Source organism: Colossoma macropomum, unplaced genomic scaffold, assembly GCF_904425465.1.
Source record: "Colossoma macropomum unplaced genomic scaffold, Colossoma_macropomum, whole genome shotgun sequence".
NCBI classification, from domain to species: Eukaryota; Metazoa; Chordata; class Actinopteri; order Characiformes; family Serrasalmidae; genus Colossoma; species Colossoma macropomum.
Window position 1 is genome coordinate 31,220,935 of NW_023494804.1, and position 21,919 is coordinate 31,242,853.

Below are 21,919 nucleotides of genomic sequence, written 5' to 3' on the forward strand. Positions count from 1 at the left end.
CATTATGACCACCTCCTTGTTTCTACACTCATTGTCCATTTTATCAGCTCCACTTACTATATAGGTGCACTTTGTAGTTCTACAGTTACAGACTGTAGTCCATCTGTTTCTCTGCATACATGTTAGCCCCCTTTTACCCTGTTCTTCAGTGGTCAGGACCCCCATGGACCCTCACAGAGCAGGTACTATGTGGGTGGTGGATCATTCTCAGCACTGCAGTAACACTGACGTGGTGGTGGTGTGTTAGTGTGTGTTGTGCTGGTACGAGTGGATCAGACACAGCAGTGCTGCTAGAGTTTTTAAAGACTGTGTCCACTCACTGTCCACTCTATTAGACACTCCTACCTTGTCAGTCCACCTTGTAGATGTAAAGTCAGAGACGATAGCTCATCTGCTGCTGCACAGTTTGTGTTGGTCATCCTCTGGTCCTTAATCAGTGGTCACAGGACGCTGCCCAAAGGACGCTGTTGGCTGGATATTTTTGGTTGGTGGACTATTCTAAGTCCAGCAGTGACACTGAGGTGTTTAAAACACCTCACAACACACACTAACACACCACCACCACGTCAGTGTTACTGCAGTGCTGAGAATGACCCACCACCCAAATAGTACCTGATCTGTGGGGGTCCTTGAGGGTCCTGACCACTGAAGAACAGGGTAAAAGGGGGCTAACATGTATGCAGAGAAACAGATGGACTACAGTCTGTAACTGTAGAACTACAAAGTGCACCTATATAGTAAGTGGAGCTGATAAAATGGACAACGAGTGTAGAAACAAGGAGGTGGTCATAATGTTATGCCTGATTGGTGTATATCAGTATCACAAGACAGCTGTGCAGTTAAATCCCATATTAAATTATTAGAGAAGGATATGCCAACATTTTGACTCACTGTAAGGATTTACTCAGATCTACTTTGTGCATCTTTCACCTACTTGGATTGATAACATGGTGCAAACATTTTTATTTCACCTAGTGAGTCTACTTATGAGTACAAAATACAGCACTTGATTTTGCAGATGTTATCTCTGAATACAGACCAGCGAAGGAAAGTGTTGCTTGGCTGATAGCAAATTATGTTCTGTGCTGTTTTAAATGTTGACTTAAGACCGTTGCCATGAACTTAGTGACCATGCATCATTTTGGCCATCTATTTCTTCAGCTTGTTGTTGCCTCTGTGCAACAGAAAGGGAAACTGGGGCATGTTTTCTTTTTATGTTTTCCCTCTTTCCTCGCAAAAAGAACCACAAACTTCAAAAGTCTGAGAGATCATATGGTTCCAACAGAAGCATCTGCACCAAAAACGCCCTCCAGAAAAAATAGTTCGGATAAATACTGGAATTCCACAGTGTTGCAGGTTCATTTAGCTTATATTTGGAGAAGGCGGCTGGTCAGTGATCAGAGGAATTTGGAATGTGGGTTCCCTATAAGGGGAATTGGAGTGAGAGACTGAGAGCAGCGCTGCACTAATACAGATACGTTGACACTGAGATCAGGAAAGAATATAGAAACCAGAAGGGATTTAGAAAGGAGGAACGTTCAAGCACTGAAAAAGATCTGTCAGTTTTTCAGAAGCAACTATTCTAAGCTACCCTGCTTCGTACTACACCGAAGGTCTTTGGTTTGTAGCCACTAATGATAAAATGTCAACTATGGAAGAAATCTGGGTTACTTTTCTGTGTAAAACTATTTCGTGCCAGTTATTATTAGTCGACACCATCTTTAGAACTCATTTCATGCCGCACGCCACCGCCGTTGGTTTTTCACTGTTTCTAGAATGTGATTTTATTCGTTCCACTACATTCCTCAAAGCCCCAAAGGAACAAATCGGGACACTCTGACAGTCCACAGGATTGTTTTAGCCATAGCTCCGCTGCAGCCTCCACACAATCCGAGTTACACTGTGTTCCACACACTGACGTGCATAGCGCCAAACCGACTGTGGTTCCTGGTTACGATCCACAGGGAGGCAGAAGATGGCATTTGACGGCTGCTCCTTTCTCTCCAAGCCTGGCCTAAATATTTGACAGGTCATTTTCTTCTCTTTTTGTGTGACATCGGCACTGTAGACTTTTATTCACTTTTATTTAGATGGAAATTCTGAATTAATAGGAATGTCAGACATAGTGTCTATAATCCGTATCGCTGTTGACGGAAGAAGACCTCGTATCTCCATTTTTGTCATTTTTTTATTTTTAACATAATTTGAAAATGTCTATTACCCTTTACACTGTATAGAAATTTCATGATGAATGGACTAAAAGAAAAGGCCCAAAATGACTTGGAAAAAAGTCTGGTTCCATTGACTTACATTAAAAGTCAAGTCAGTTTTTTCCTTCTCCTGTAAAGTTGTAGTCGGAGATACAAGGTTTTCTTCTGACAACAGCGACATGCACCGTATGTTCTTTTTTCACTGTTTTCTGTCGACTGTTTCCCTGTGAATACTATGCATATCTGGTGTGGAGACAGTACCACAAGTTATAGAATGGGAATTTTAATATACTGCTTTTTTTATTGCCTCTCCTTGAGCCACTTTTTTCGTTCCCTCTGAAGGCTCATCTGTAGGGAGGAGTCCTTATCTGCGGCATAGCGTGGTGTACTATTTACATAACAGTGAAAGAAAAGACTGCCTTTTATTTATTTTTCGGTTTCCCAAGTTATCCCAAGAGTGGTGCTCATGAAGTCCGTCGTCTCCGGTTCTCAGTATGTTTTCCTGCTAGGTCCTGTGGATGTCTTGAGTTTAGTTTGATAACCAGACCCAATTCAGCGGAGGGCCCGTTATGGCATGCTGGGCTGAGAATGACCCCTCTGTGTGCGCGTGGTAGTTTCCTCCGCTCGGTCGAGTGTGTTTCTCTCTGTTTTGGGTTCAGTTCCTCATGTGATGATTGTTTCAGCATGAAGTTCAGCATGTTGGCTGAGCAAGATGGTCCCAGGTCAGGATGCTCAGTATGGTTCCTGCACTCTGTTTTGACTTATCCTGAGGGGTCAGCTTCCTCTTGTCCTCATTCAATCATAGGCCTGTTAGCGTTAGCTGTGATGACTTAAGGGTCTGCTTTGGGTTCCAGACCATCACGTACGATCTCAAACCCAGTGAGTGACAAATTACGACTGTTTCCACTTTGTAGGCTAAAAAGAAACAAACTTGACAGCATCTTTAGCATTTTTCAGGGCGAGTTTTGATTGCTTTCACATTTGAGGCAGGAGCGCTTGTGTTTATCAGCTCCTCACCGAGCCGGAGAGGAATCCTTTCCTGTGCGAGTCGTGCCTTGGCAGCCTTTCTCCCCGCTGATTTCAGATCTACTCGCTGGTGCTTGAAAACAGATCATATTGAGATCGCTTGCTTATGTATGCTAGACGTTAGGCACGGGGGTGTTGGGAAGGACTCTGGAGTGATTTTATCAGTTCCTTCACTCAGCAGCCCCATTCGATACTGTGCGTTGTATCTACCTTGGGTGTATGTGTGTGTGTGCATGTGCAGGTGCTGCAATATTGAGTGCTGTACCTCACATTAAACGGCAGTAAATTTCTGCCGTCTCTCCACCTGTCTCAGCAATCACGCGCGCCGCGGTGTGAAATAATGCTTTTCCCGAATCCTCAAGGAAAGACTAATCGCATTTAATAAATCCAAGGGTAGAACACATCTGGGCCGGCGCTAGTGGAGGAAGCTACCTGGGGACAGTTTCCTGTAACGCAAGACTTGGCCCACGGTGGGGTCACGTTGAAATGTGCCCTGACCGGAAATATGAGCCAGACTGTGGCTACCTGCTCACACAGACTGTAGCATGCAGCCCTGCAGAGCACAGACCCCTTTTTGTACTGTGCCCAGGAACCGGGTTGAACATGTCCTGAAATGAGATGCATGCACCAGTTGCACGTTTTGGCCGGCAGGCATGCTATAGAATATTTTTGAATTAATTATTATAATATGTGGGCCTGTTTGCGCCCTCAGAATGATGTATATACATCCTCCAATCGTTGGCACACAGGCATACGCTCAAACATTGCACTCAGTAAACTCTATTCCCATGAAGCCAAAACAATTACTTGATTCACTTAAAAAAACACTTCAGAAGCAGAGTCATTGGTTAGTGTTTACTTTGATTATTCACAATCCAAACATCTCAAATATTGGCAGATAGCTGGACTGTGTGGATCGGGGGTGGTGGTATGCCTCATTAAGTCGAATGCTTACTACCATATGGCATGGAGATTTCTCCCCGTTCCCTTAATCTCCCTTGTTTTTCTAGCTTTTTTTTAAATTTCTGCTTGGAATTTAATTCCAAAAATATGCTGATAGCCCCTAATTTTGCGAACTGATACATGTATGCAGGTTCTGATGCATCAGCCAGTGGAACTGAGATGGGTAATCATGCTTAATACACTTACCATGGCCTAGGGCTGAACGATTTTGGCGAAATATCTAATTGCGATTTTTCTGTCCAATATTGCGATTATGAAAATTGCAAATGTTTTCTATAAACTGATGTATGAGCCTTTTTTTTTTAATGAGAAGGCTATGTATGTGTTTCTGTCTTGAGGCTTGAACTCTTAACACGGAGCACCAGCCTCCCAGTTATTTGCGGTTGTGATGTCACAGCACACGGTTGTTTGGTTGCTTCTGGTTCGTCGAATTCATTTAAAAGCAGTTCACGAGCTCCGTGTGATTAGGTTAAATTAATACTTAAACCTCACAACGTATCAACATTCACACTTAAAAAGATGGTTCTTTAAGGGTAAGGAAAATGGTTCTATATGGAACTATGAACCCTCAAGAAACCCTTGGCCTGAATAAATGTTTTTTTTATTGTGAAACGGTTCTTCTGATTGTGCTGTATATGGTTCTATATAGCACCCAAAAGGGTTCTGCTACTGTTACTAGCTTGACACCGAAACAATAGAAGAACGCTTTTGGGTGCTATGTAGAACCCTTTTCAAAAAGATTCTATATAGAACCATCTACAGCACATTCTCCATCAGTCTGAAGAACGCTTTCATGATGCGAGGAACCATTTAATCATGCAAAGCGTTCTTTGAGGTGTTCACGGTTCTATATAGAGCCATTTTCTTTACTAAAGAACCCTTGGCCTCAACACAACTATTCATGTCCTTGGTGAAACCAGCTCAAAATCATAGACATAATATGAGTGAACAGATTTCCTGTTCCTTTCTGTGAAGTGTGTAAGCCGCTTCCTTGGTTTGATTGGTCGGAAGGACAAACAAGAAAGCTTGGCGTCCCAATGTGGAAAACCTCCCACTTGCTCCATACATACAATGCATTTCCTGCATCGCTGCTGTTCTAGTTCAACATCTAGTATGCAGAACAATAGTTGGACGCCGATGAAAGAAAAAAGTATAGGAAAAGTTCCTTACTCTCCTTTTTCTCTCTGACACCTGTCTATCTCTGTAAATACACTCCTTTCTTTTTTATTTATGATCGCCAGGAGAAAGAGGCCTTTTCATCTCATCAAGAAATTTTCCTTTGTGTTTATGTTTTGCTCCCTGACTCGTTCATTTTGTCCCTGCTTTATAGCTTTTGTTTAGCAAGCTTTCCGCCATTCTCCGATATACTGTCTCCTGTTCCCACGCTATTTTGCCGTTTGATTAATCACCAGGACCTGTTCTTGCTGTATCTCGTCGTCGCTCCCTTGTGTAATGTTACATAGGGGAGACCTCACGAAGGAACATCTGGTGTCTCGGTATTCCTTACTGGCTTTAGCGCCACGAGGTCCACTGGGTCATGGTGGTCCTCATGGTCACAATAATCGAAATTTCATGACGTACCGAGGCAGATTACTGCGAATTTGTGCAATTCTTTGGGTTCAGGGGAGGATCGTAGAGGGATGGTAACATGAGCCAGCAGGTGGTCTGAGGGTTTTAGGGATCACAAGGGTCTGTGGCGACAACTTTCCCACATAGTCATATTTGGTCAATACGATCTTAGGAAAACACTGATAAAAAGACGGAAAAGCAGGGCGCTCCGTCCTGACAGCAGGTGGCTGATTCCGACATCTGCTCTCCATGAGAAGAGGCTTATAGGAGATCCGGGACATGCTCTTGAGGATTCGTGTTTTAGTGTTAGCTACGTCCCAGTGGAGGACAGCTCCATCAGTGAATTCCTGCAAATCGTATGTCATTCTCATGAAAGACAGCAGTGCGAAATCCATCTTTACAGACTCAGGGATAATATAAAGGTTGACAGCCATATGCAAAGTAAACATGGTGCGTGCCTTGGTACCATAATGGTGGGGATGGGAGATATGGTGAAAATATAACTAGGTACACAAAAAGTATCATGATCTTTAGAAAAAGATAAAAAATTTTGAATATTTAAATGAAAGTTTAAAAAACTAACTTCTAAATTAGGTTTTTGATAGGAAAATTAGCTTCTCTCTAGCATTACATGTTCTAATTTAAGAACCATGAGATGTCTGAGCTTAATACTCGACCAGACCTCAGTAAAGAGCCCTTACATCATCTTACATTAGAGTTTCTTATCTGTTTAATGCAAAGAAGGAAGCAGAAAGACTACAACACCCAGCTAAAGGATACCACCCACCAAATGAGAAGCGCCACACCACTAGAGGGCCAGGTAGCAGATAGTACAAGGCACAGCTGTAACACATAGGAAGCGTCGCAGAAAAGAGCAGATAAACAGGATGCACGAATACTTGTATAGATTTGATGGAATAAAACTTTCAACATCATTTAGTGAATTGATCAAGTTTGGTTTTTACTCACAGACTTGCTGTTTTCAGTCTGAATGATCTGACGTAAAAAACGATCCAACAAGGCAAGTAATGTTAGCAGAGGTAACAGACGATTAGTATTTGTCTCATTATCTTAAAGTCAGAGTTTCCTACCGCGTTGTACATCTTTATGTATTACCGTCACACTCACAGGCTCAAAAAGGTCTGGCTCGATGTTTAGGTGTCAAATGCAAATTCAACATTGTACCGATGAAGATGTGAAGACAATAGTGGATAATTCACTGAAATCCTGAGAACGTATGTCCTTCACCAAGTTTTGACTGAGTTCTCCTTGAATATTCTTTCAGTGCGCTCATCAGATTCATCCACTCGGGGGAGGGGTCCAAAACACAGCTGATATTACAAAATGTTCTTCTGTACGTTGCCTGCAATTACACATTTTCAGAATAGAGGCCTCCAAATCCCCCAAACCTACATAATGTAGCTTTCAAGACTTCCTCGTCAGTGGAAAGCTGAAGCTAAACGACACTGACGACGGATCCGTGGTCTGGATTTAATGAGGCAGAATGGTGTCCCTGTTTTTGGAGGTGTCCAGTGTGCTGTGGCCTGTAGCTTCAAGAGCCCTGTACATTTAGACTTTTATGTGTGCATGTGTGTTAAAGGGGGGGGAGTGTTATTTTGTGACTGATGCCTTACAAATTCAGAAATTAAATTTGACTGAAACTCCATCCATAATGTTTAGTTTTCTGAGGTTTGGAATAGAGAAAAATCGACCAGTGGTGCCACATTTAAAAACACTTTCAGAAACAATGAAATTCAATCACTTTCATTCAACAGACTAACTGTTATTGCAGTTGCAGTTGCATTTAACCAGACCTAATTTTGCTCTATTTGCAATGAAGCATGTAGTTCAGTGTTTTTTAAGCACTGTGGATCTCCAGGATATGCTCAGAAATGCTTCCTATATCAATCACGATAACTTTAAACGTCGTCATGTTGCCCAACTCTACTTAATGCGCTGTCACAATGGTGTTCATAGCGTTTTTATAGTCTGTGCAGAGTTTCGCCCCATGTTTCATGTTTTACCTACCTCCTCTTGAGTATTTCCTGGCCTAGAAATCTGGATATCACTGATTTTTCCATTGTTGTGTCTCAGTCTCAACATTTCATCCAATTTATTTATTTTCCAGAAGGTCAGGAAGAGTTCCCAGCATGGTGTTTGCTCTTGTTCTATGTTTTAGACTGTGACACTGTGATACCATGATCTACTGCTTTCTTCTCTTTCTTTCTTCCTCTGGCTAAACTCTCCCATGCACTCTTCCAACAAAAGTGGATCTGTGCAGAGTTGTCCAAGGTGAGTCTTGAGGAGAGATGCTCTGGTCCTAATCCTGTTTGCTATCGCAGCTGCTTGTCTCTCGCCACACACGATCCTCTAAATCAACATCTCAGAGGAAGCGTGTGCCAAAACTGCTTATGCTAACACACACACACCCCCACACACACGCAGTCATACAGCACCGCTCACACTGTCTGGCTTACATATTCATACTCATAGATTATAATCAACCAAGTTCACTTGACGTTATATAAATAAGCATCAGCCACGCTTTTTCCATTTCCATCTTCTCACCAGCCACAATACGAAGGCCTCAGCTTTTGTTAGTAAAGCCCTGAATGGCACAGTTGGTCGGGATCAAACGTAGCCCAAATATTTTTGACTAGATTTGCGTTCAGACGACGCTGTTTGGGATTGCTTCGGAATGGTTTGTGTACAGTGACAGGCTTTTCGCCCCGAACTGAAAGGGCTTGTTTTAAGAGTGTGAGAGAGTGCAAGCTTGGGGCAAGCAGGCCTTTTTTTCAACAAACACCCCACCCTAGCCTTCCTCCAGGCCTGCCAACCTCTCCAATCAAAATCTCCTGCCTGGCTCCAGTGTGCAGCAGTGAAGAATGAGCAGAACGGTGGGGCTGAACCCAGATAAAAAATGCATTAGTCCAAAGCGAGACAAAGAGCCAAAAGAGTCTGAACTAAAACGCTACTACAGCTGCACAAAGGGGCAAATCAGGAGAGGCGACGGGACGGTCTTTCTCTTTATTTCAGTCTGTCCCTCCCTGGCATGTGTCCACTCCCTTTCCAACACTGTGCTCCCACTCTCTACCCCCTTCTTGCGTCTTTTTGCGTCTTTTTATCCTCCCTCTTTATACACTCTGCCTTTCCCTGTTTATCTTTCTCTCTTAGTCTTTATTGTCTATTTGCTTGTTGTTTATCGTGTACAGTTAACTGCTCTCAGAGTGTTAAGCTCCAATACATGGCCAAGGTCCGGAACATCATAATGTCTAACTTGCATCATGATTCAGTGCCATAGACTGTTTACTGAAGTAGCCTAGTAGGTATATCAACATCTTATACAGTCAACAACTGAATGTCAAATCAAATAAAGTAAATTCAGTCATATTTCAACAACATTTGTCAGTTTTCTCTTTTTGGAGCACGTCATGTGAAATAACCTCCCTCTGACTCACTTTCTTCTTCGACTGCTGTTCCTCGCCTCGTCCCTCCCCTGTGTGTGTGCGTCACTCACTCGGGTCTCAGTGCTCATCGTAATGCACAGATCTGATTGGCTGAGTCGCGTCATGTGTGATATTTACAACGCATGCGATTGGTCTGTGAGTCTCCCGGGCCGCTAAAGCTACCGTAAAGGCTAGAAAAGTTACGCTGATTAAAATAGGACCACCCCAAAATTAAATAATTCTCCATAGTTTATTGGTTATAGGTTCAGGTCCGCATAGGACAGCGTCTGGGTCTGGACTCGGACTGCCTATCAGTGACCTCTGGTATAGATTAGAGGAAAATGAGACCACCCATGCATACTTGTCAAATGTGAGATTAACTACACAAAAGCATGTGATTTTTTTATTTTTTATTTTTTTTTGCTCAAATTTGACTCAAAGAAAGATTTTTTTTATTTATACATCAGTGCATTTTGATATAGCTGCATTAGTGGCAGGTTTTTTCCTTCTCCTGTAAAGTTACCATTATGGAGATACGAGGTTTTCTTACGACAACAGCGATATATAACACACAGTCAATGGTGCCAACTCCTCCACCACTGTAACCTTCTCGCTTTCATACTGCAACATTATGTCTTGTTTCAAGGGTAAGTAGAGCTTTTCACAAAGCTTTTTTCTTTCTTAGCTGCTCATTGATTTATCCATATCCCGTGAGGACTGTCTATCATGGTCTGCCAAATTACAGATATTGCCGCATCAGTGTTTTACTTGTAGCTGATATTTCAGACTCGATGTGCTTCGGTGATAAACAAATTCAACATGGCAGTAGCCGGAGCTAACTTTGGCTTGTCAAGAGAGCCATTAATAGAACTTGGCTGGGCTTCAGGGTGAAACTGCGAAATCAAAGGGTCAGTAAGAGCGTTAAAATAAATTGGTGGTGTTGATCATTGATCATAAAATAAGCACTAATCATGTAATTAGTTACGCAACAAGTTATATCACCAGGTTCATGTCTGCACTTCTGACTAATGTTTGTTTCAATGTCAAGTAAGGGCAAAAGCATGTCAGAAATATAAAGGATGTTTTTTATTTCCACAAAATTACCATATTTGTGAAAGTATCTTTCAGCAAATCAAAATCATAATAAAATAAAAATATATGCTTTCTCTTCTACTTACTAACACAAATGTGGTATAGGTTAAACGTATAGAATCCACACTTTCAGCAACATTTGTTTCAATACGCTACAAGTGAAACGAATATATAAATCCACGCTTTTGTCATTGTTGGCCATTTTCTAAATTTGCTAAAGGCCTTTGCAGCTCTGTGATTCTGAAGGATGTGCCCAAGCATTACATCCTCTCAGTCTGAGAACGGAAAGATGGCTAACCGTTCTCTTCTCCCGCCTCCAAAATAAGCATTACTCTCTCTCACCCTCTCCCCCTCTAACATGCAGTGAGACGTTCCCATTAAAGAGCTCAGCTGAGTGAAATTTAATTACAAGGCTACTGCTGGCTGCAGACATACGGCCAGCAATAATAAGAGGTATATTGATTTAATGAACAGGTTGAAGTGCATGCTCTATTAAGGCTTGCGCAGGAGCAGACCTAAGCTTGAGTTGGATTGGACTCGCAACCGCACTGTGGTCCTGCTAATCTCCGCTGCTTTCAGCCTCTCCACCTCATGGTTATGGACCATTGTATTTATTAGCTGAGTTGTACTTTCATGAAGTGCAGGAGCACAAAGACTGATGTGGGCACTGGCTGCAGAAAAGTCACATGCATGCAAATATGCTCATATATTGATTCTCTGTTTTATAGTGTTAGGATTTGGGAACGTGTGTGTTGTGTATGTATCATATATATCATCACCGCCTTGTCAAAACCTCATAACGCCTTTTTTACTTTATTTTTCTTTTTTTATCTACTCTGCAGTTTGAAAACACCAGCTGGTCTTTACATTGTGTGACCATTTCATGACCAATTAACCAAGAGAAATGGTCCAAAATTACTTCATCTAAATATAAAAATATTAAAACTCCGGCAGCACTGCTGTGACTGATCCACTCAGACCAGCACAACACACCTTAACACACTGTCAGTGTTACTGCAGTGCTGAGAATGATCCACCACCCAAATAGTACCTGCTCGGTGAGGGTCCATGGGGGTCCTGACCACTGAAGAACAGGGTAAAAGGGGGCTAACAAAGTATCAGAGAAACAGATGGACTACAGTCTGTAACTGTAGAACTACAAAGTGCACCTATATAGTAAGTGGAGCTGATAAAATGGACAAGGAGCGTAGAAACAAGGAGGTGGTCATAATGTTATGCCTGATCGGTGTATCTTATTACATTAACATACATTACAGTGAAGAGCATTTTTCCTTCTTCCATAATATTAGCATTTTGGAGATATACGGTTTAGCTACAACGGCTACAATATCTAACTCCATTAACTCCTATTAAGAATTTTTAGGGATGCATCAAATGTGGGAATTGTATCAAAATATGGACATGCAATATTTTTCATGTATAATACTGAAATGTCTACATTAGCATTATGAAGAAGTGCAACTCTTATAGCTAAAATTTTAACACCCCCTGTCAAATTACACATTACACATTGTCTACAATTGTCAAAAAACGTGAGTCTTCAAGGGTTGTTTTAGTAAAGATATTGGTTCTGTATAGAACCATGAACACTAATGCATGTTTAAATGTTTCTTTGCATGATGAAATAGTTCTTCAGATTGATAGAGAATGTGTGAGAATGTGTTTTGTGTAAAGTTCTATATATAACCTTTTTTTAATGGTTCTATAAAATGGTTCTTTTTGAAAAGGGATCTTCTCTTGCTACAAGCTTGACATCATGACAATAGCAGAACAGCACTGCATTTTTGGTGCTATATCGAACCATTTTCAAGAAGGTTCTATATAGAGCCATTGTCTTTACTAAAGAACCTCTGAAGAACCATTTTTTTAAAGAGTGTACAAGGAACAAACTCAAACTTTATTGCGCGATTTCTGTTTATTTAATTTACCATGTTGGAAAAAATAAAACATCAAATATAAAATGTGCCATAACTCGTGCACAGGTCATTTTCCATGTTGAATTCAGCAAATAAACAGTGATTGTGCATTAAAATGTGTAGAAGTGTGTCTCTGTAGATGATGTGTTCACTAATTTTTACTGAGAAAATCAACAAAACAAATCATTTGACCCAAACTTTGGCACACGACTGCATTTGTAGAGAATCATAAATGCAGTTGAATAGATAATGAATAACGGCCTGAACGTTCAGCTCTTAGTACAAAATGAGCTTCATAAAAATCAGTTTGAAATATTAGCCAAATGTAAACATCTATCCGATGTTTTTTTGTTTTTTTTTTGAGAAATGATCTGAAGAAACTGATATGATTCCTTATCATTGTACGTCCATAGAATTTTCTAAACCTAACCCCGAATCTCAGTATCAAAACCCTGTCAATTTAAAAAATGGATCAGTTTTTACAAAAGTTTGCTCTGGATTTCAAAAAGCAAACTTTTCTCTGGTTTTCCTACAAAGACGGGCCATTTTGTCCTGAAAGTGTACAAAAACAAACACACACACACTCACTTTACCATAAATTGTGGCTGCCCAAACCCTTCCCTGTCTGCTGTAGACTGTCAGGCACCCAGCGTATTCCTCCCATGCCCTGTCCAGCACACCCAGTAATCCCATCCTCTCCCTGGTGGTCTGTTTCCTGACCTCCACCGTTCGAGTACGCACACACACCAGCACGCCGCAAACATTCTGCCAGCTGCCTGGCGGCATGAAACCGTCTCCGACTCATCCCCTTCGTTGTGGCGCTTAAGAGAAGCACCCACCATCTGCTCTCTTGCCACCATTACCCAACATGCTGCTGATGCGAGGGGGTAAATATGGTACGTTTGTTTTATAATTAAGACGCCGTACATTAGCTTGAGGTTTCTGTGTGACGGGAAGAAGGCCTTACTGCTTTTTTCCAAACCTCATGCTGAGTTGATTCATAGCCGCTTGGCCCAGTTTAGGTAAACTTGTTTTAGTTGGCATCTTGGTGTGGCTCTGTAAGATTTAGTTCCCCAAGACAGCTTTTGCTTAGAGAACGCCAAGACTAGGCCAAAAACTCCTCCGAAGTTGTGCTTCATATCTGCATTTCTGTAATTTACAGCCAGCGTTTAGAGCAGATTGTGACTGACAGTTGGTTTGGGTTTTCTGAATCTGCGCTGAACAGCGGAGCCAGAATCAAGTGTATGAATGAATCACTCTTCTGAACTGGTTTGAGTTCATGAGTCCAACTGAGTGAAACTTTTAGTAGCAATATTTACATCCATGTCAGAGACTGAATTATCACAAAATTTGAATAATATTCACAGTCGAAACTTGTGAATCAGTGGACGGTGTGAAAGACTCGGTTTGCTGAGCTGGATATCTGACTGTATCTGCCATCGTTCATGTACAAAAGATATGATATGCTTGAAAATATCTACTATTTACCAAACAGTAGATCCTCTCTTTCATAAGCTGACCACTGTCCATGCAGAAAGAAGTAGGATGGATGGAACAAAAGGTTGCAGTTCCTCCTTCGCCCTGATGGAGAGGCAAGAAGAACCTGGTCTACGGCATGTTGTGTGAACAAGGCTTGGAGACCATAATGCTGTGTGATGCAGCTGACTGAGTTAAGTTGCTTCTACACTCTCAGAAATAAAGGTAGTAAACTGTCACTGGGGCAGTGGCCCTCTGGTCACTGGGGTGGAACCCTCAAGGGTCCATCTCAGTACCTTTAGTCAGGGAACATAACTGAACCATAATCCACTGAAATGATATGTTCTAAGCTGTACTGACTCCACACACCCCGTCTCGTCTCCAGGCTTTTATTTTACTGTTCTGTTTTAAAACATTCGGTTATGAAAAGGTACAAATACCAACTTTTCACCTGGAAAAACTTATTTAAGGTTCACAATCAGACCTTAAAACCACTGTTGTACCTTTGAGGGAACATTTACACTGTTTGTACCTTGAATGAAAGAAAAATGTACCTGCATAAAACCTTTATTTCTAACAGTGTAAGCTGGGCTTCTTTGATCTGGTGTCCATTTTAGGCTATATCCACTGCCATGAAAACAAAGGACCACTTCAGAGGTGATCCAAGGGAACCCCCTGTTTTCTTTTTCATTGGAAACATCCGTCAGCCACCCAGCTTAAAGGAATAACGTTAACATGGCTTGAACTATTTGTATTTCGCTTTATCTGACATTATTTATGGCATAGTAGTATAGCAACTCTGACAAAGCTCATACTTGAGGAATCATTTTGTCCAGTACAGAACTGGATGAACCTCATTCGGCTTCTGATGATCTGAACTAAGATTAACATCGAGGACTACCTGGGGCGAACAAAAGGAACAGGGTAGTGCTTCTCAAGCCAGATTTGCCTCTGAAATGCAGCGGTCTCTTACTCCGCAGCATCCAACAATCCTTTTGGCATCCCTCTTCTTGAGTACGATGCAGTCTGTCCCTCCTTAGAGCAACATGACACAGTGTGTTTCATATCCTTCTATTGGCCTGGCCCTCTCTTTTCCCTCATATATTTGAGAGCAGGTATGAAGGGTCTCAGCGGACCAATCTGAAATACTTCATAGTCCAGAGCCTGGAAAATGGGCTCTTTGACCTTGCGTCTCTGTCAGGCCGATCAAATGAGGGAGTGATGCTGAAATACTTTCAAAAAGAGGAGAAGATTCCAGTAGCTTGGATTTGGAATCATCGTATTTGGCCGGGTGCCTGACGTCACTCAAGGCCGGCCTGGAAAAAGAAAGAGATGTTCAATGAATTCTCATTATTTGCCTTCAAATGGAAATGATTTGTCTCCGATTGTTAGTCAGCCAGCCAGCAGTTCCCAGCCGTTTTTGCTGTAGTCTGTAGCTTTTGTTGTTCCACAAGAGTTATGCATATTCTCAATGGTTTACTAGGTAACATTGTTCCAGTCAGCCCCGCCACCCACCCTAAAAGGCAACAAGATTTGTGTGTTAATGTTCTTAAATATTCAGCAAGCTGGCTAATGTCTGTATTCATAAAGCATCGTAGCGTAGGAGTTCTGATTTAAGACCAGGCTTGGATTTTAACATGTAAGGATTATGATCAGTAGGCACAAAGGGAATTAATGAGCCTGTTCTTTATGAACGCCGCCTCTGGTCTGTTATTTTGTTCTGCAGTTAAGAGGCCACAGAGCTCAGCTCTGCTCCAAGCCCTGTGTCAGATCCAGAGTAAGATGCTTGGACTGTGTCCCATGTCTCTTCAATTAAGAGCTGTATTTTCACAGTGACTGTCTTGTCCTGAGCTCCTACACGTGCAAGTTGCAATGAATTGTTCCTTCATTCAGTCTCTCCTGCCCTGTGGCTCATACTCTTGTTACTCTTGTTGAGCTGTGACCGTGGAATGCTGGTCTCGTTGTGCCCATATGGTCAAAGCGGATGTGCAGGGGCTCCCTGATTGCAGTGTGGACGACCAGACCGGATCTCGCAGGCCTCCACGAGCGAGAGATCGCTGCTATTGCGCACACCTGATGAGCTGGAAATGCCTTTTCCTCGGTGCTTATCTGTGAATAAGCACTTCAAACGCTGGACAGATGTGTCGGCACTGATCAAACGAAACATATGTCTGATTAGATCTCTGGCCTTTTGACTGCCTTTTGAGTTTGATGGTGGCTGGAATGCTTACATAAGAGTCTAGTAGCCAAGCCTGTTGGGTAATACCCAATGAATCAGTTCGCATGCTGCTGAAATTCGACGACCTGGCGCATGCCGATGACAGACTCGGATTTCATATGCTGCGCAACAGTGATGTGTGCAGTAAAAGGGTGAATTTGAATCAGTCATTCTTTATCATTTTTAAATGTGCCACAACTGGTCGCTGGTGCTTTATGTCTCAACCTTCAAACACTACAAAAACGGAATACGGTCATACGTCTTGTGTATTGCTGTTATAGAGAAACGGGCCTTCTAATAACTGTGCAAGACCTGGTAGACCACCAAAATGTCCCAATCAGATAAACAGTACTCAAAGTTTTGAGAGAGAGGAGAAACTCAAGCCTCACTCTTGCTTCAGGTCTAAAAAATCCATCGTGAGAAGACAACACTGGGTCTGAAAAGAATGTGTAGCTGTCAAAAAGCTCATACTGAGAAAAGGAAATAGACAAAGAAAAAAATGGTAATGCTTTACTGTAATTCATAAGGCTACATGACACCTACATAAGCTTGTTATTACAACTGACATAACCCTACATAAATGTTTATAAATGCTTCCATTTCAATTGGCGCCATTCACTATAAAGGTTACATTTGCCAATTTTGATCAAAGTTAGCTAAAGTAGCCTTTATGACAGATTATGCCTATTGGAATATGTAGGTCTATGTCAGCTGTCATGACAAGCTGTAGTAAAGTGTTACCAGAATTGTAACACAGAAGCTGTTGGTGTTTCTGGAACAGTGGACTGACCACCCCAGAGCCCAGACCTCAACATCATTGAATGTGTTTGGGACTGCTTGGATCGTGAGGAGAAGAAAATGCGACTAACTTCCAGCAAGTGAAAGGTGTGGAAAAATATCCCTGTAGATTTCTTGGAAAAAACGGAAAGCAAGTCTCTCGAAAAGAATGTAGGCTGTAATGACCGCAAACGGTGGACACACTAGATAGTAACAAATTGATATTACATATGACAATTATGTGTACATTTCTGTTAAATATATATATATATATATATATATATATATATATATATATATATATATATATGTGTAGTTTTTGACATTATGTAAAAATGCCTGTTGTCCTTTACATTGTTTGTAAATTTAATGATGAATGATCTAAAATGACATGGAAAACAGTCTGGTTCCATTGACTTACATTAAAAGTAAAGTCTTTTTTTTTTTCTTTCGCCTGTAAAGTTACCATTTTGAAGATATGAGGTTTTCTTCTGACAACAGCGATATATGTATATATTGTATGTGTATATATATATTTTTTTTCCTGACACTGAAAAAGAATAGTGCCGTTATCCTGAGGTAACCCTTTTGCCAAACGGCGTGTGACGCAGGGTTTTTTTTAGAAATTCACTGCTGTTGTTCTTGTGAGTGAAAGTGGTGGGAGGCTTTATACGACATACTTGTTAAACACAGGCACTTTTACGAGAGAGGCTGTGGACCTTTGCTGCCTCTTGCTGTTTACAGTCGAAACCACACAAACTGACTTGGACCGCATGAAAACATGGTGCACTGACTTAAATGCCACTTTCACAAAGACTACAGTGCCAATACCAGAGGAGAGCAGTACAGCAGAACTGTCACAGTACACGATACATACGGCAGTGTTTCGTTTTTGTGGTGTTTGAAGGTTGAAAAATACACAATGTACCAGTGCAACAGTTGTGGGACATTTAAAAGTACAAGTAAACTGATATGTATAAATTCACTGCTTTACTGCATATCACTACTAGGGGTGGGCAGATCGATCCGAATATCGATACTATCGATACCAATGTTGGTATCGGATCGATACTAGCATGATGGGATCGATATTTCTCTCTTCTACGTCTCCTTTTGCATCTTGCATGCACACTTTGTTCCTCCTCTCCTGCTGTTTTGTTGTTGTGCTGTCACGTGACTCAGCGGCGCTAAGAGCAGACACTTGTAGGCTGCAGTCATTAGCAGAGAGAAAGAGGAGCATCGTGTGGAGATATTTTATGGCTGTAAATGAAAACCTTGCAAACTGTGATGTGTGTAAGGAGGCTATTCTCTGCTGTGGCAACACCACCAACTTATACAAACATATGAAAAAACATGAAAAACTTATCCTTCTGGGTCGCGGTGGGGTGCTGGAGCCTATCCCAGCTGTCAATGGGCGGAAGGCAGGATACACCCTGGACAGGTCGCCAGTCCATCGCAGGGTAGACAGACAGACATACACAGTCACACACTCACACCTAGGGGCAATTCAGCATGTCCAATCAGCCTGACTGCATGTCTTTGGACTGTGGGAGGAAACCGGAGTACCCGGAGGAAACCCACACAGACACGGGTAGAACAGGCAAACTCCCCACAGAAATGACCCTGGTCACCCGGCCGGGAATCGAACCCAGGCCATTCTTACTGTGAGGCGCCAGCGCCACCGTGCCGCCCGGTAGCTTATATAGTGGTATATTATATTATTGTTTTGAACAAAAACCTCTGAAAAAGTATTTCAGTTTTAAAAAATTCGTTCTCCAGTAATAATTTTGTACACTCTGTATCTGCGATCCAACACCAATTGGTATCGGCGACACTGGTCCTATATTTACTTGGTATCAGATCAGTACCAAATTTTGCAGTATGGCACACCACTAATCACTACACCCAATTATCCTGATCAAATCAAACATTTTGCCAGCAGTTTCACTGTTTAAATCTGCCGCGAAAGTAGTTACGGTGTGTGTATCAGCATGTAGAACTGGAGCTTTTTGTGTGTCATGCACAAGACATCCTTTATTGTTGGAGCAGGCGTGTGAGCATGGTAAGCACTTATTACTGACTTGTTTGATTGGAGTGCTGATGAAACACAACTGATGTGTGATTTGTACTCCTATTCATGCATTTTCTGGTTCAGAATGGTAGTTTGTGACACAAATAATTAAAATCTGCACTTTGTTGGGTTTGAAAATAGGAGTTATTTGAGAGTTTTTCAGTATAGAACTATATAGCACCAAAAAAGGTTCTGCTGTTGTTCTAGAACCCTTTTTGCTGAGAGTGTAGCTCATGTTCTTTACATACCAAATAAATGCAGCAACAGCTTTTAGAAATCACATTATTAATGGAGAACAGATTGAACAGCAGAAATAGCCCACTTTCTTGTGTTGGCCTTAAAGGGGAATTCCACTAATATTTCACAAATTCTGCACAATTAATTCATGAAGAGGTAAACAGTCATTCAATATGGTGTGAAATGCTCCATTCTAGAGAAACTGACCAAGTTAGAGCTGTTCTCGGTGGTGGTGATAGGAACCAGACCTCCACCACTAAAAGCTCCCCCACCGAATGCTCTTACAAATATGCTCCCTGACGCTTGAGACATTGTTTTACGGTAGTTTTGAGATAAGATTTCAGAATAAAATGTGTTTTAAACCCCATTCATGATAGAGAGATATAAGTAGGTACAACAAGTCTCAAAGAAAAAGTGTTTTTTCATGCTTATCATTATTAACATTAACTATAAAACACACATGTAGGTTCACTGGTGGTTTTAGGTAATAAATAAAGTGTTCATATTTCTATTGTAGACATTGCAACTCCTGTATATATATATATATATATATATATATGTGTATACACCGATCAGGCATCCTTGTTTCTATGCTCATTGTCCATTTTATCAGCTCCACTTACTATATAGGTGCACTTTGTAGTCTACAGTTACAGACTGTAGTCCATCTGTTTCTCTGCATACTTTGTTAGCCCCCTTTTACCCTGTTCTTCAGTGGTCAGGACCCCCATGGACCCTCACAGAGCAGGTACTATTTGGGTGGTGGATCATTCTCAGCACTGCAGTAACACTGACGTGGTGGTGGTGTGTTAGTGTGTGTTGTGCTGGTCTGAGTGGATCAGACACAGCAGTAAGTGGAGCTGATAAAATGGACAATGAGCATAGAAACATTGAGGTGGTCATAATGTTATGCCTGATCGGTGTGTATATATATATATACGTGTATATATATATATATATATATATATATATATATATATATATACATACCTAGTCAGTACATGTGCATATGAGACTGAGAGAGATAGGAGGGTGAGTAAGATGTAGACTGCGAGACAAAGAGGGACAGGAGTGAGAGAGAGAGAGAGAGACGGGAGACAGGAGACGGAGACGTCTGCATGTGGCGTGATGTATCAGCAGTGAATTGTGCTGGTTGTGGTTGCCATGGTTACTGTGACCGTGCTAGGGTGTAAAGGAGGGATGGTGTGCACGTGGGTACATAGGAGTGCCTTTGTATTTAGGGGCAGTAATGTGTTCTCCATCGATGGTCTGCCGGGAACGCTCCACTTTCAGACTGCGTCGTATTTTCGGTGAGTTTTTCGTACGTGTGTGTGATTGTCTGCTTTGCGTCTGATGGTCTGTGGTCAAGGACGTGATAAGTGGGCTAATGAACTGCAAGGGCAAATCTCTTGGCTTGCAGTGTTAATGCAGCCTCCACATACACATTCACTCCCCAGCCTCTCTGTAGAGGAAAAAAAAACAAACCACTCCCTGTTTCCTCACATATCACTGATCACTGGCGTGCCTCCATCTCATAGACCTCCAAACACACAAACGTGGTTATCAGGCCGCCACAGGCCGTACAGAATGGAAGCGGACGGGCAGTGGGCAGAGTCGTGAGGGGAAAAAAACACACCCCCCATAAATCTCCGCTCCATCAGAACAAAGAGAGATCCCTTCCTCTGCCGCACCACCAGCTAAATGCTGTTACCGTCCGTCGTCACTGATGATCTGTCACTGCGCTCTTTTCCTTTATAAATGGCCGTCTTTGGATGTGCAGTAGGCTGTCAGTGCTGTCAGAGTAAAACCATGTATTACCTCTGAAACGGTAACTTTACAGCAGAAACAGAAGAAGGAAAATATATCTTAACTCTAATGTGTGTTGATTTAAAGATTTTATTCTGAACCATTTCTATTAGAGATGCATGATGATATGGGAATTAAATGGGCATCGGCATATAATTGCTTAAAAATATTATCGGTGTTGGAAAACCTTTGGATTTGACCGATATTTTAGACCAGTATTTGATGACACAGTCCTGTGCAAAATGCAAAACCCTTCATTTAATTCCCAGTTAAAGCAGCCATTAAGTACAACTCATTTTTAATAATCCACTTGCATAAGGAAGGTGAAAAAAATCAAAGTAAAATAAGTGAAAACAGGAGTATTTAAAACAGTATATAGGTTACAGTATATAGAGACTCCTAACAACTGGGCAAGACCTGGCTGACCACCAGAACCCCATCAGATAAACAGCACTTAAAGCTTTGAGAAAGAGGAGAAATTAAACTCCACTTTTGCTTCAGATCTGAAAAATCCCCAGGTGTTTCTCTCCATCCTTCCACTGTGAGAAGACGACTCAGCACTATGGGTCTGAAAGGGAGTGTAGCTGTCAGAAAGTTACTGAGGAAAGGAATCAGATGAAAAAATTGCAAATCAAACAAAGAAAAAATTCAAGCAGAGAAGCTGCTGCTGTTCTCAGAACCAACTTTCCCATCACTGAACGTATTTATGATGCAACCAACCTGAACTTCAGAGGTAGATTTCCTTGAAAAACTGAAAGCAAGTCTTCTAAAAAGCATGGAAACAGTGTAATAAATGCAAATGGTGGACACAGAAGATATGCTATCATATATATACCTTGTTTTCTGCTTTTTTGATGCCCAAAAATAAATAAATAAATGAAATAAATTAAGGTCTCTGAATTTTGCACAGTGCTGTATTTACTGCAGTCTGGAAGAGCAGAATGTTTAGACGATGGCCTACTGTGCTAAAATATCTGTATTTTTTATTCATTTTACTGCATTTTGCCCTGTTACATTTCTCTGTAATGCTAATCCAGTTAGATATAGTCCCAGTTTCTATATTTTCTAGATATTTATGTATCATATCGGCA

At 41.5% G+C, this 21,919-nt stretch overlaps 1 protein-coding gene across 1 annotated transcript in view; it reads left to right on the plus strand.

Annotated features, from left to right (window-relative positions):
• The window catches only part of dchs1b (dachsous cadherin-related 1b), a 185,654-nt gene that overhangs the window by 21,052 nt on the left and 142,683 nt on the right, over positions 1-21,919 (plus strand).